At 36.8% G+C, this 5,873-nt stretch overlaps 1 pseudogene; it reads left to right on the top strand.

Moving 5' to 3' along the window:
• The first annotated feature begins 4,227 nt into the window (after positions 1–4,227).
• LOC109674256 (protein YIPF4 pseudogene) lies at positions 4,228–5,417 on the top strand (annotated as a pseudogene).
• The last annotated feature ends 456 nt before the right edge of the window (positions 5,418–5,873 follow it).

Here is a 5,873-nt window from a genome sequence, read left to right as displayed (position 1 = left end):
TGGCTTTTTACAGAAGAAAAAATGACAAAATACTTATGAAATCTCACGTGTTTATTTTATAACTTGATAAGAAACAGTCTTCTATTTGTTTTTTTTTTCTCATAAGTTTAGCTTGATAAAAAAAAGAGTTCTGCAGATTGATCTGAAGTCATATTAGATCACAGTACTCCACCAGGCCAGAACTGAGGGGCAAACAGAAAAAAATGCGTCACGTCTTCAGTTGTCAGTATAGTGCTGTGTGTCTGTTCCTACTTGTGACATCATCATCAGTTGTCATCCAAAAACTTAGTAAACCCTGCAGAGTGGAGAAGTTTTCATATTAGCATTAACTCTGATCTGAATTGACAATCATCCACATCTATCAATTATTTCAAACTATCAAGAGGCATTTACATTATTTAATTTAAACTTGTATCAATACCTATTAAGTAGCAATATGGTTTCCTGATTGTGCATCCTGAATCAAGCAACTTATGCTGCATTCTAGTTGTATATAACTCTATTTTCAGATAGTTATATTAATGAAAAAGCTCATCATTATTTCTTTTAAACTTGCCATTTTAATATTTTCAGTACATATTCTGTTTGCTGAATAGGGAAGATTTCCAGTATTTAAAAATAGGTATTTCTTCCTTTAATGTGTTCTTTCAAAGCTATACAAAGTTAGTGTATTTAAATTTCCATCAGATTCCCAGAGTTCAGACACTTCATAATTCACATACACATAATATGTGCATGCTGTTTTTTAAAATCTTAGTTTCCTGTAAACCGAGTTTCCCACTACTGGGCACAGAAGTCTAGATCCAATGTAATCAAAGAAAAATGTAGTGCCAACCATGCTTGGAAACTACTTCTGTATTGAGAATTTCAGAATGTGCTCATCATTATTTGAGAACACAATGACAAAATGTTTTTAGGAAGGGGAAATGTCCCTTCAGATCTTATAGGAACATATTTTCATTAGAGATGAAAGAATAACAAATGGTCACTATCAGAATTGCAATACATGTGGTCAGACTGATCTTGCATGATTTCTTTATTCCAAGGTTGCTACTTGAAAAATTAAGCCTAGAAACTTTTATGGTTGACTCAAAGACCAAACTCAGTGCTTTGTGTGTTTGTTCCCATTGAAGAAGATTTTACACATTTGGTCAAGTTCAAATTTTCTCTAAAGACAAGAGCTCTTCCATCTCTTTTCAGGGAGGGGACACTGAAGTGACTTGTGAGCTGCTTGGGTTAATTGGCTTATGACTTGATGAAGCTGTGAGGGTCTCCCTTCCTGGAAGACATTGACCACTAAGTGTGTCAACTCACTTGGACCACAGTGAGGAGAGTCTACTTGCTTACCCTCAGTTGAAGCTGCAAGACATGAAGCAGTCAAGCACTGGAATTTCTATCTAGGGGAAAAGTGTATGAATCTTATGTGATGCTAATTTTAATGTTATTCTGCCAATGTTCAGAATTACATTTCCCTGCTTCTCTAACTGTCATGTATAGACCTCAGTTAACTATAAACTTGGTGAAATGAATATTTTTTTCAAACATTTAAAGTTAATAAGATGCTCAGAGTTTCATACATCATCTTTTTCAGTGCTTTTCAGAAGTTTAGATTCTCTAAGCTGGGGCTCTACTACACTCTTAAAACCTCCATTTAATGCACATCAAAATGTTTTCACTGTGAAATTAATAATCTTTGAGAATTCCAAGACCATGTTTAAAGGAAGCTCCAATTTCATTATTATGCAGATTGAAAACTGAAGGTGTTAGTTTTCAATCCTGTAAGGTCATTTTTTTGCTACCTTTATCAATATCACATTTCTCAAGTGAGAATTTCTGGCTATGTTTCTAAAATAAATGACTTTCTGATGACATGTTGAAAAAGACAGAAGTAAGATCATTCTAAGAGTCAGAATTGTGAAGTTGGAGTAGAGGAATGAACAAAATTCATAATATGCAGGACACATTACACAAGAGTATCAAAGATAGGATGAGGAGAAATACAGGGAGGGAGATAAGGTTCAAAGATTAGGGTGCACTGGTGGAAGGGAAAAGAGGTGGAAAGAGAGCAAAGTCCAGTTTGCCAGTAGACTGGTACCTGTGAACCCCTTTGGGGCAAATCAGTAGCAAATGAGAACAAGTGAGGTGTCACATTGACCAAGCCTGAAAGAAACAGATCCAGCTCTTGGGCCTCCTATGGCCTCTGGCTCAAATACATCCATTGGAAGAGCAAGTCACATAGGTTCATACACACATCTTCAGAACTCATAGACAGTGTTCCATTGCCCTCTGGCTTTAACTACTTATGGAGGTTCTGAAGCCTGTCTACATTTTCTCTGTGATAGGTGAGTTGAGTTCTCTGTCTGGATTCCTAAATAAATCTACACATGGACAAATAACTGCAGTAACTAAAATATAACTCACCTTCATGTTTTCCATACTTTGTAAGTAATTGATCTTTCAGCTGAGTCATCATCTCAGGAAGGGGTTGGTTTCAGGTCTGTCACTCCTGGCATACAGGAAATTCCCTGCTATGTTCTCATCTGTATTGGTAGGAGAAGGAATGTCTTTGTGCTCCCTATATAAACCCAGAGGGAGTACACTAGTCCACCCAGGGAAGTATATCTGTGCCAGTCTCACAAAGTAGGATTTCGCATCTGAGCTCTGCAGCCAAATGGAGTAGGAAAGTAATCTACAAGAAGTGCAGTTGCTGGACTCTGGACCTCATAGGATCATAAAATAGTATTTTAGTTGCCATTTGCTCATTTGAGTACAGGTGCAAATATTCACATTTATACAAAAATCTCAACTCACAAACGGCAGACAAAATTTCTATGCTGTTTTTTTTCTCTCCATACAAATCAACCTTAGTGTGAGTGCCTAGTGCTGAAAGAGGGAGAATTTTTATGTTCACTTGAAAATCAAACTAACCTAGGGTTGCCATAGAATAAGTAATTAACTCTAGGTTTCTTCCTTTTCCCCAAAACTTTGTCCACTTATTCAGGGCTTCCTGCTCCAAGACTACCTTTCTGCAGATTCTTTTCTTTTTTGTTTTTTGGGCAATATTAGGGTTTGAACTTAGTATCTCACACTTGGTAAGTAGGAGCTCTACCACTTGAGCCATATACCCAGTCTTTTTTCCACTTTTTCAATTTCTTTTCCAATAAGTCTCATATTAACTTTTCTTGGGCAAGCCTCAAGCCACCATATTCCTACCTGTGCTTCTTTAGTATCTGGGACCACACATGGCAAACCATGTACCTCCTATTGATGCTTCCAGAGCAGCTGGGATTAAAGATGTGTACCACCACATCTGACCCCAGTTTGATTTTCAATTCTCTTCTCATCTGTTGATTCTCTTTACCTGCTTGCCATGTTGGGGCTAGATTCTGCCACTGAGGTCCTTTTTGTATCTTTCTGATACTGACAGTAGTCTATAAGGCTTACCAGTGGAGTCACTAGAACGCTGTCTCTGACCTAATACTCTGACACTTACCATTTGAGTACTTGTTCTAACCAAACTGGCTTCCTTGCTGTTCCATGGAATATGCTTTGTGCTTACTCTGTCCTGTGCTTTGAACACTCTTCCTCCAGATTTCATACAACTGTTTCCTATTTTCGTCACCTTCCTGTTGAGATTTTTTCCTGGACAAGCTGTTCAAACTTGCCACCCTCCTCCAATCCTTATACCACTCTAATTTCTCCTTAGTACTTACCACCATTTAATATATTCCATAATTAACTAAATATTTTTGTCCTTCCTCCATGAGAATGTAAACTCTTAAATGTAGGAATTTTGTCGTTTTCTTCACAGCTCTATATGAACAGTGCTTTTAGAGAGCATGACTGTACAATTTTTTTTCAAATGAGTTAAATAATTTAAAGTATTACTATTTTTTCCTGGTTATTGCTGTAGTTAAATCTCCCCTCAGTTTTTGAATAGATGAGTCAATATTTACATCCTTTGTTTTTTTTCTGTTTTTTTATATCTGGCTTTTCATTTGAATTTTGATAAGTAACATTTTATTTTATTTTGAAATTTTAACAAGAATTAATTTTAGTATGACAAGATAAAAGTAGGCAGAAATTTAAAAAGACAGGAGAAAGGACCTCTTGCTTAGAAGTGGGAGACAAGCTTATATGTGGTGGTCAAATTGTGGGTTCCATACGTTCTGAGCTGGTTAAATACAAGTCATCAGTCAAAGTCTAGCAACCCTTAATTATTAGACAATGGCTCTGGGTGGCCAAGGTGGGTTCTGTGCCTACCAAATGGACAATTGGTGAGTATTAGGACTTCCTTTTGTAAGACATGCCTTTCATTTTTTAATCAGCTTGGTAACATCTCAAAGGTGAAGGCAGATGCAGCTTTATTTGTGTCCTGCAAATCTCCTGGAGCCAGATTACTCTCTGGGTCCAGTGATTGGCTTTTCTCACTAACGAGGCTGATAGACATGGCAGGTGTATAATCCTATGCAGATGACTTTGGAAAGCAGTAAGTCTGGAGGTCAGGGACATTGTTTCTCCATGCTAGCTTTTAAATCACTGAGGAAAATCTATGGCAAGTTGAGTAGAGTGCCTGAGGGGGACATGGAAACGTGTCCAGAAAATATACTGGATCAGGGGAAAGGATGGGGTCACCTGGATCAATTCTCTCTACTTAACAAGACTGTGCCCACCACCGCTGGCTTGGAGATGCAGCTGCAGGACCACCCCTGCTTACACACCCAGAAATTCAGACTTAACCTTTGTCTCCTTAGCCAACCTGGAAGATCTCAGTGGTTCTACAGCAACTACAGACGTGAAATTAAACCTCAGTGAAGATTTTATCAATGAATCTACACCTACCACATATAGGAGACAAAAGAGGGTATGGTTGACTTTTGGAAGTTGAAGATGATGATTCTGAAGATAACAAGCCACTCTTGGAAGAAATGGATATACATCCATGGGATATTTACTACAAAATCTGATGTGTTTTCATGCCAATGCCATCTCTTGATTTTAATAGACAAGTGGTGATAGACAATCCTGTAGTTGTTCTTTTTTTTCATGATATTGTTATATGGACCACCATATATCATTATATGTTGGTCTCAGGGATCATAACCATTTGGATATGTGGTTCACTGATACATATTTTTTTACAGGCCAGAGTTCTTGGTGGAGAAGTTGCATATGGCAAAGTTCTTGGAGTTATAGGATATTCATTACTTCCTCTTATTGTAATAGCTCTTATTCTTTTGGTAGTTGGATCATTTGAAGTAATGCCTACACTTTTAAAGCTGTTTGGTGTGTTTTAGGCTGCATACAGTGCAGCTTCATTATTAGTGGGTGAAGAATTCAAGACCAGAAAGCCTCTCCTGATTCATTCAATCTTTTTATTATACATTTACTTTTTGTCCATATGTACTGGGGTGTGATCTAAGTCATACATGAGCAGAAAAAGATGATGCTACTTTTGCATGTAGGCTGGGAATTCTTGCTGATGGACTGAAGAAAATGTTGCAGGTAAAATTTTACACATTTCAGATGTAAAAGCAAGTTTAAGGTCTTTTAAAATATATATATACTTTTTGTATTTAATTAGAGCAGTTATCTGGGATTTTTTTGTCAGAATTCTAAATTCTGTCTGATTCTTCACATTCCAGGGAATAAAATATAAAATCATTGGTTTTTAAGATTGTGTCAATATTCACCAAAAAACTTGTGCCCAAAACACCTGAATTGGTAATTATATTTCACTTGAATGATAACTATGACAATATCCTGGCAATCAAGAAATACAATTTTTTTTCTTTTTTTTATTAGGAAATATTCATCCTATAGGGGGGATTAATTGTGACAACTCCACGTAGGCTTATATTGTACTTTGGTTA

The sequence above is a fragment of the Castor canadensis genome, chromosome 8 (assembly GCF_047511655.1).
Source record: "Castor canadensis chromosome 8, mCasCan1.hap1v2, whole genome shotgun sequence".
NCBI lineage: Eukaryota > Metazoa > Chordata > Mammalia > Rodentia > Castoridae > Castor > Castor canadensis.
Note: the sequence above shows the minus strand (reverse complement) of the source record. Positions and strands in the feature narration are given on the sequence as shown.